Source organism: Pinus tabuliformis, chromosome 7 (assembly GCF_031772625.1).
Source record: "Pinus tabuliformis cultivar Carrire ecotype Pingquan chromosome 7, CPIR1, whole genome shotgun sequence".
NCBI lineage: Eukaryota > Viridiplantae > Streptophyta > Pinopsida > Pinales > Pinaceae > Pinus > Pinus tabuliformis.
This window is the reverse complement of record NC_142293.1, coordinates 1,076,252,189-1,076,262,685: the sequence shown is the minus strand read 5'-3', so window position 1 is coordinate 1,076,262,685 and position 10,497 is coordinate 1,076,252,189.

Here is a 10,497-nt window from a genome sequence, read left to right as displayed (position 1 = left end):
ATCCTAACATCTTCCAACCCACATCACGGTGAGAGTGCTAGTGGGTGAAGTCAAATATGTTGTCCCACCCCTCCCATGAAGTTCCATTTATTTGTATAACCCATTACCCTTGTGTCAGTCGTTTGCCCAAGCAACTAACCTGGGCCGGCAACCACTAACATGTCATTAGTAATCACAATATAATATTAATTTGAACTTTAAATTATTGATATAATAGTATCCAATTCAATCTAACCAGAGGTCGTTCACTTGTCACATGGAAGTGCATCTGGGTGGTCTCTTGCCACACTCAATAATCATCAATAATATATGTTCATAATTTTAGTCATCGATATAATTACATATGATAATTATCATCATGAAATAATCATCAACATATCACTAACTACAAGGAAGAAGCTAATGTAAACAAAAAAACATAATGAATCCATCACATGATTACACATAGTCATCAAACATGCCCACCACAATCATTAACATAAATTTGACATATCACAAATTATTATCACATCCACTAATATAAAGTCAACTAACCGGATCCCCAACCCGAGGTCCTCCAAGAATAGTGTATGAGCCCTAAGGCTATATTAAGGCTATTGTAATATCAAAGTCAGTTAACTAGAGTGGGGAACTATAATTGATATACCATAGTTAGCTCATGATATACTTTTAAGATCCTATTATATCGGATCACATGTACATGTTTAAATGGTTGAAATCCTGATACTTTGATATCCTAAAACCCGACAAAGCAATAATTGGTTAATGAAACAACAAGAAACATAAATAAGTTTGGTAATTGACAACCTCTTAGGTTCTATTAGCATCATTTCGTTATTATCTATGAACAATGAGACACTCAATACGTTAATACCACGATACCTGATAGCTGATATGGAAAACGACATTAAATCCTCTAACACATAACATCCTTTATTGTGCTATGACAATATGGGATGAAAATAGTTCGTAAAAAGTTCCAAAACACTCAAAATCCCAATACCCAATATGTTAAAACATGTAACTAGGTTCGGTCTTTATAATGTCTATTGTAATCACAATTTTATGAAAAGAGAAAAATATTTTTTATTATTATTATTTTGAAACACAGGTTTCATGCTCAAGGTCATTTTATTTATAGGTCAAACTCCCATTGAGTGCTTCTAGGGTTTTTTCATAAAGTCTAGGAGTCAATTAAGTAATTGTAATATGTAACATCCCTTTGGGCATCTTTTATTTTGTAAAATAAATTTATTTGAGTCATAAAAGACCCTCTAAGACAAGTCAACCTCGCTGCAACAAGTCGACCTACATGAAAGATCAAGTCGACCTCATGGAGGCAATTCATACCCATGGAAAGCCTATATATAAGAGGCATTAAACCTCATTTTAATGACACACACAAGACATATGAAGAAGCAAGAGACGAAGTTCGATCTTAAAAGAAGAAGTCCTAAGACAAGCAGGGTTCAAAAAAGAAGCCGGAGTCGAAGTTTTTGGGTCTCTCTCTCTCTCATGTGCAACGAAATTCTGAAGTTGCTAAATAGAATTTGCTAGAGTCGAAGTTGCTAGAGTAGTTGTTGGGATCAAAGTTGCTAAAGAAGTTATTGGGGTCGAAGTTACTAGAGAAGTTGCTGGAAGGTTGAAGTTTGTTGTTGTAAGATGTGTAAGGAAATCTCATCAAGAAGGAAGTTTGACTTGGTCTTGGAGGGGTCTTTGTCAAGTGTCATAGGTCTTGGAATTCATCAATTTTTTTATAAGAAGATAATAATTCTTGTGGGTTTTCTTCTCAATAGGAGACGTTTTGGCCCTGGCTAGAAACCTACATTTTGTGTCCTCTTGTCTCATTGATCTTCATGGTTTGGTAGCTATTTGATGATATAAAACATAATAATAATCAAGTGAAAGAAGAAGTTAACAAAAAGAACACCAAGTTAAATAAAATAACATAAAAAACAATGATCAAAGTCAGAGACAAAAAGAACACCAAGTTAAATAAAATAACATAAAAAACAATGATCAAAGTCAGAGAAATCACCTAATTTAGCTGCCCCTAGATTTCTCAACACAATAGCCGTTGAAACCATAATTGATGGATGGGGTTTTCTTTGTTAGTTGACACCTTTTCAAAATCTATCAATTTCACATGATTAATAAATGGTTATTTGAAGTATCACTCAAAATTTGATGCACAACATCTTGATATACTCATTAACAAAAATATCAATGCCGCACCTTTTTTAAGAATGTTGGTATAGCTATCTTGCATTAATTAGGTTGGATTTTGAAATTCAATGTAATATGTAAAACACAATAATTCATATGGAATAACATTAAAATGAACTTTCACACATGTTTTTTCTCATTCAACTTCTTTCTTTGCTTTTTGACTATGTTAAAACTTCATTTATCACCCTGTTGTGGCCACAATACTCCCCATAATTTTTGAAACTTATTATGGGGCCTTCCATATGAATTTTGTTAATATCACTATCTTGAATTTCTTTGATTGATTTATTTTGAGAGATTTTCACTTTGCTTGGATTTTCATTTTGACACCCTCATTGCTTTCGCCTTATTGTCAACTTTCCAACAGTTCAAGTTTCTGCTCATTCTAACTTACAGTTTGGAAAATATCATCAATCAAAGTTTGGTCAAATGTCACTGTCTAGACATAAAATATGTAAATATGTATATTATGTTTTTATAACTTGTAAATAAAATTGATTTTAATATTTTAATTAATTTATTTTTATTAATTAAATTAATTAATTTGTAAATATCATTATTTAATTGACCTCGAAATTTCCAGATTGTGCATCCAATTCCTTCTATGTTATCCAGGCTGAGGTGAATTGTACATTACATTAGGTCAGCATGAGGTTTCATATGATATAAATGGGCCACCTTGTTTAGTTTAACGTTAGTGGAGAGGGGGTCCCACTCCCCCTTCCACATTCTCTCCTCTCATCAGGCTTCAAAATTACACACGTCACAAACTACCAAGAGGGCTATAGCGCGTCTCAGAAGTGAAAATCAAAATTTACACGTAAAAAATGTTAATTTTTTTTTTTTATACTGGTTTAAAAAAAAATTTAAATAATCTAACAACATTGCCTATGAAGGGCTACCAAATCTCCCTGAGGCTGGCACTGAACGAAGACCCTTGGTTTATTGTTTCTAGTTTTTAAAATTCATTGTCGTACGCAGCCAACATTTCAGCCGTCCGACAATTAGTTTGAAGACAGAGACGTCACATAATTCATTAAAAGCGTGTGATCTTCATAAGATTTCGTAATTAATTGCCATGACTCTGCTGATAAATGGATCAACGTTTCTTACAACGCACAACCCCATGCTCCCCACCACTTTCTAATTATTATTAATACACATTTTCCGTAGTGATTCATTCCATCAAACAAGCAATAAATTGAATTATCTACAGTGTAAAAAACAAGGCAGAGGAAAGTAAAATAGGGAGAAAACCAATGTAGTAGATTCATGAATCATCATCCTCATATCATGCATCCCAATTGGTATATGAAAAACTGATCCCTAATGAGTTTTTAGTCTTTTCTAGTCTATGTTTTTGTGCATCACTTGCTTTCTTGACTCCTCCTCTGCTATCTGTCTGTATTGGGTGGTTTGATAACAATGGGATGTTGGGGCCTTGAAGCTCTGGTATTGCATCCAGTTGGGAGCTGGATGTTGGAGCTGAATTTGACATCTGAAACCCATTTTTTATATCAAGATTCAAGACCAATAGTTGTTTAGAGCTTCGGTCTCAAAATCACAATCCATAGAAGTGGGCTCTTTATGTGCCACTATTGTCATCTTGATCCAACGCCGACTACGATTTGATGGTGCATGTTACACAACATTTTGTCACTGTCCCTGTAATCCCTGTTCCTTGATCTTGGAGGACCTCTACAGTGAACCCCACATGCTTTGCCTTCATGAAGAAACTCCCATTATGTCCCTCTTCATGAGCAGATCAATTCCCTTTTGCACCATTTCCCCTGAAACTTCTGTTTTTCCTAGTTTACAAGCCCGATGCTAATAACCTTTGTCCCCTCCGCGCCGATGTGCAGAGATTAGAACTATCCCTAGTGCCGACCGGAGCGACTAAGCGGTGTTCCAGTCATGCCGGTCCTGTTATGGAAAGTTTTTTAAATTAAGAGCCGAAGCTTCCAACTCTTGAAGCTTCGTAACAGAAGTCTGGTAAATGATTTGGCCGAATGGGGTCGAGGATGTCAGTTTGGGCTCCTTTCCCCTATAATGATGGAACTACCTCAAGAGATAAGACCTTCTACCATGAGGAGTGGATCCATATCCCATCCATTCATCCTATATAAACCTCCCTTCTTCCCAAGCATAAGCCAGTGTTGATGTTGGTGTGCTAGTGCTATTTTGGTTTGGAGTAAACAACAAGCTATTCATAGTTGTAGCTATCTAGTTGTGTGAGGAATTTGGAGTGAAGCTTAAATGGAAGAGCCTTAAGACTATTGTTGATTGAGGCCATCATGGAATGCTAGTAGAAGTGTGTGGGAACCCGGCCTTGTCAGAGGAGAACCACAACATCAAGGCAATGGTTATAATCTCTTCTTGATATCAATATATATGCAAATATCGATTGATTTCCTACATGTTTTTTCATCTTACATATTCATGGATTAATGGTTTTTGACTTGTTAAGTAGGTTGAATTACAATTTGTCTGTTATCATGGTCGTTGTTTGCTATTGTTTACTTGTTTCAGGTGCTTGAAAATGGAAGCGAGAGATATCTGGAGCGAGCAAGTAAGGAAATCATCAAATGGGATAAGCGTACTAAGAGGTAGGCCCTCTTAATTGGTTCTAACCTAAGGAAATCTTCCATAGAATGTATCTGTTGTCACTAGACCCATTATTGGGCTAGAGGAATTTGTTTGTGTTCGCACTTATGATTTTACTTCATCACAAATTGGCGACCATACTGGGGAGCCAATCCTATTGTTTATCTTGGATTTCATGATTTTATGAGAACTTTTCTAGTTCCACGTTTTCCCTTTGGTTTTGTTTCTTTTCTCTTGCTTCCTGGCCTGAGTTTGAAATTCATAGTAGTAGATTTGGTCTCTATTTCATTTTTTTATTTTATTTTTTTCTTAGTTCCCTTGATCAGCGTGCTTAATCCATTGACAGTCACACAGATCAATGCGATATGCTGAGGAACAATCCCGTCGACCAGCCTTTGGCGCTTGTTTTCAGTTAGGCAGTCGCGTCGATGCCTGTAAGTGAAGATTAGGGTTTGACCCCAATCTTGGCTAGTGTGTTCTGCTCTTATGATTTTGACCCCGTAAGCCTTTTGGATTGTTTTCTCCTTGACTAGAAATTTACTTTTCATTTGGTTTTGTTTTCTTGTTGGCTTATGATTTTTCTGCTTCATTGCTTGAGTCATTGGGTGGTCAACGACACTAGGGCATCTAGATTGTCATCCATTCAGCTGTTTGTGAACTTAGTAAGTTAGGTTATAGGTGTACTTACTCCTTGCATTTCATTTTCAGTCCTTTTACGACTTTGACCTTTATTACACAAGTTTGAAAAGTTTTCGTTGTCTTGTGTAAACGTCTCTTTTCTGGCATGGATCACGTTGCTTGTCTTGTTATTGGTAAAGTCGGTGTTTCATTAGTCTGAATGAGGCTCTCTTTTCATGTTTTCATCTGCTTGAAGAGCTTATTGTCTTGAAAATTTTTTCATTGAAGAGTTGTGTGCGAAGAGTTTATTTCTTTATTTCATGAAAAAGTATGAAATTCTAGTTTGTTGCATCATTGTACCATGATAGCTTGCATCATTGAAAGATTAGAATTGCACTGGCATTTGGAAAAGGAAAAAAACTCTTTTTCTTTTGAAAGGACTATTAGATATGTGCTTGTAAGGAAATTAGGAATTGGAATGCATTTTTCATTAGTTTCTTTTTCGAAAAAGTAAGGTAGTGAAAGATCATTTCGCTTTCAATTGCTTGATTGTTTGCATTCGATTGAGTAGTTTCTACCCTCTCTAGTGTAGGCATTTCATCGAATTAAAAGGGTCTTGTCTCATTTAGTTGCATTTAAGGTTTTTCGAGTTGCATCGCTAAGACCTGAAAACTGAAACATAACTCAAGATAAAATTTAAAATGAATTCAATTAACCTAATGCGCATTTGACGTTTAACGATCATATCTAAAAGGTATAGGCTAGAGATGTGTTCCAGCATCTTTAAACCTAGCAGCTGTCATTAGCTTCGGCATTAGATAGTGCTAGTATAGATTTGTGCTCCCCGTACCGTTGAGTATCTAACAGGAGACCCCTCTATGCTGCAATCCTTTATCCTTAGGAAGCCGAGTCGACCGCCTTGCAAACGTGATACAATGAACACAACATTCGGGGAGATTGCTTGCTCGTACTTCTCGGTTCACCGGGAGGTATTCTGCAGTTCACAGTTTCCTGGCAATCCTATTTACCTAGATCATACAGTGTAGTCATTTGATATTTTTGACTCATTAAACTTAAAAGATCATTTGAGCACTTGTCATTTAGAGCTCATTTCCAATCGAAAGCGATAGAGTCATATTTGTTTCTTTCTCGACTCTTACAAAATGAAAGAGCACCAGTGTTTTATGTGTCTTAATAATTGATTGCCCACGATTCGAAAACACCCCGTTAGTCTTTTCTGAGACCAAATTATGAGTTTCCCTTAAAGAACATTTTAAAGCCTTGAAGTTATTTTTTCTGTTGACTAAGACAAGGTCATCGTGGCTGAACCATCTGGTTCACCGAGTTCCTCTTCCTCTCCTCCATCTGAAATATTGTCTGAGGAGCCATTTCCTGAGTTACCAGAGTCACTCGAGGACCAATGTGTTGAACACGAACTTTTTCTGAGTATTCAACCTTTGTCATCTGGTCCTCCGCCTAATTTCGATACTGGGTCATCTCCTAATCTTGGCTCGGAATCTGTGGACAATCCCATTCAAACTCTTGAGGACTCACTGATCATTGATGGTTAGCTTGGACTGGTTATCTATCCTCCGAATCCTTTGTTTGACTTTGTTATGATATCACCGCAACGTCCTTACAGTCCATACGACCAGCTGGGTGTTCCTTTGGAACTATCTCCATGTACTTTTTCGGCCATTCATCATCATTTGTTTCCAGACATGGAACCTGAAGGCGATGCTCCAGTCACCTCTCTGAAAGAGTCCGAAGTTTCTACTCCACACACTGTTGAGGGGGGAGAGCTGCCTTTTCCTCCCGAGGGTTTTCCCTATTTAGGGGGTATTCTTGCCAGTTTTCCACCCAACTATGTGTCTTTGGTGTAGTTGGTTTCAGGTACACCTAGTGCCTCATCACTTTACCACACCCTATTTGGGTGTCAATCACCATGCCTATATTAGGTTCATTCGTTGTGAACATGACTTCCCAACAGGATGTTACCTCAGTCTCGGTGCAACCCACCGTTCCGAATACCCTTGTATCGTCAATCCTGGTTACCCATCAGGCACAACCGGTAGTTTCGAATAATGTCTATGTCAGTTCCTCCATCCCTCTAGTCAGTGTCTAGGCTATGCCACCGCCTGTGGGGAAAAACTTGAATGTTTCTATGGTGCTAGGTGCCACCAATGTGAGTGGCTCACAAGCTCACATTCTTGGTATGACCTAGCCTTCTTCTGGTATTATTCATAACCCTGCTGATCCTACTGGATCAAGCAATGTCCAGTACCAATAGGTTCAGAATCCCATTGGTCCATCTGGATTGAGCAATGTTTAGTATCAGTAGCCCTATGGGGCTCAGGTCCAATACCAAACTCGTTACGTTCCATATGGTTCTCAAGGAATGGTTAATCAACCTTACACCCTCCAATCTGGGCAGTACATTCAGCCTGGCTATGGCGAGATTCAGTTTAGAAATTTCCCGGGCACTGTTCAAGTACCTTTGTAATATCAAGGACAACCTCTACAACAACAAGGGAATCCTTTGTTACCGCAAGGGAAACCTTTGTTGCAGCAAGGGCTCTCCGCGCAATCGCAAGGGAAAATGATCCTGCAACAACCACAAGGTCAACCCTTACAACAGTTGCAGCAAACCATGCAACAACAGATAAAATATTCTCCGCACACCTCCCAGCCCATGTCCTCGTAGGGCCAACCTCTGCAGCCTCAGGGAAAAATTTTGCAACCGCAAGGTCAACCCTTGCAACAACAAAACCAACCAAGGCAGCAAAAACCCTTGTATACATATCAGCAGGGTCAACCCTTGCAAGGGTAGTGTCAAGGTCAAGTCCTGCAACAATAGGCTCAAAATCCTAATGTCCTAGGTTAATAGGTCTAGAATCCTACTGGCCAAGGGCATCAGGTACAAAAAACTAATTCCCTAGGTCACCAAGTTCAAAATCCTTTTGGTTAAGGGCAGTAGGTACAGAATCCCTATGTCCAAGGGCAACAAGTGTATCAACTTTATGCCCAAGGAAAATAGGTCCAAAATCCTCTTGTTCAGGGGCAACAGGTTCATCACCCGTATGTTCAAGGACAACAGGTCCAATATCCATATGTACAAGGTCAATAGGCTCAAAAACCTTTTAACCCATACGTTGCTTATCAGCAACCTATGGTGGGACAGTTTCAAGGTATTCAAGGTCAAAATCCTCCCTATGGTCAAGGTAATCCGCAATGGGGGCAGCCCCAGATGCCATATGGCCAAAATCACCCACTATGGGGCCAAAATCCTTACCAGCAGGGATAGGCTCCTATGTTTGGACCCGCATATCGACCTCCCATGACTTTTAACACCCAATTGCCATTCTTGGCCACACTTGAGTTTCCAGATGTATCTTGCCTCACAAATGATTCAATCCTTCATTCGCCGTACTGGCCTCCGGTGCCATCTAAGATACTAAGAAATTGTCCAAAGTTCGATGGGAAAGCTAAGGAAGATCCTCAGGCCCATGTGATGACATATCACCTCTAGTGCTCGTCAAACTCATACGTTGATGATTCCATTCATCTCCATCTTTTCCAATGAACCCTCACGGGCGCTGCAGCTAAGTGGTACATCAAGCTGCCTCAAAGTACTTACCACGACTTTAACTCTTTAGCCATGGATTTCCTCACACATTTTTAGTTGCCGGTTCGCTATGAAACTGGCACCTATTTTCTCACATCGCTTAAGCAAGATACTGCAACACACATCTCTGATCACATCCATGAATGGAGACATAAACGTCGCCTGATAAAATTCGAAATTGCTAATCAGTTGCTCACTGAATGGTTCACCAAAAAATTCGTAGCCCTAATTTCTCGCGATATAGCTATGGGTGGATGCGTCACTGAAGAGCAAGCCATTGTTTGTGCCTAGTACTTAGATCTAGTTTACTCTCAGTCTGGCACTTTGTATGAGTTATTACCCAATGCTCCGTGACCATCATCCGATCCCGTAGCATCAAAGTCACAAGCTGTACCTCCTGTCGATGGAGTTATTAATTCAGTATCCCAAACCCCTGCTAAATATTCTTCCAAACAGAATTTGGCCTCAAATGTTGTTCCTAATAGTTCATCTCAGAATCCACCTGGCTCTGGTAAAACGTCAGAGGTCCATGCTGTCCAGTCTATCGTAGCAGAAAAATCCTCAAAAGGAAAGAAGAAAGGCAAAGGCAAGGGTAAAGCCGATGCCCCAAAACAGGGTCCTCCCAAATCGTCTGCTAGTGAATCTTCGCAAAGGAAACCTAAGTATCCTTGCCTCATTTGTGAGGAAGATCACTACACTAAGGATTGTCCCCAATGATCTGAAGTTAGTCACTTGCTCAAAGGGATCCCCGCTGTCCTCAAAGAGATTTTTCCATCTCAGCCAACCCAGAGTGAAGGATTATCAAACTCCTGCTTCAAAAACTGGGAAAGAGAAAGAAGCCGCACCTTCTTCTTCTACCCCGAGTTCTGACCCTCTTCATATTGAGCGCCCTAACCCTGATTCCGCTATACGAACACCCTCTCGAGGTGTGCTATGGAAATCCTCATATAATCCCAACACCTGAGCTGCTCAGCACTACAATATTGTTGAGGATTTGGCTCAGGCACTATCAACCATGTTGGCTCTCGAGGTGCTCCAAAGCTACCCATCATAGCGGAAGTATTTGTTGTCAGCTATCAGGGGCATCGATCCCACTGATTCCAATTTCATATGTTTTGATTTAGAGAATCATGTTCCGCGTCTCCCTCATTAGATTTCATTTCTCATTTAGGTAATCATCAATGAGAAGATGATCCACCAGACTATCATCGATGAAGGTGCTTCCACCTGCATCATGTCGACTGCATGCTAGAAGGCTATTGGTTCTCCTACTTTGAACCAATCTCCAATCACTTTGGAATCTTTCAATGGGCGCGATTCATGACCCTTAAGTGTCTTCACTAACCTTGCCATCAGTCTGGAAGGCAAGACAGTGAAAGTCGAGGTAGAAATTGTTGACGCCAATCTCAATTATAATATTC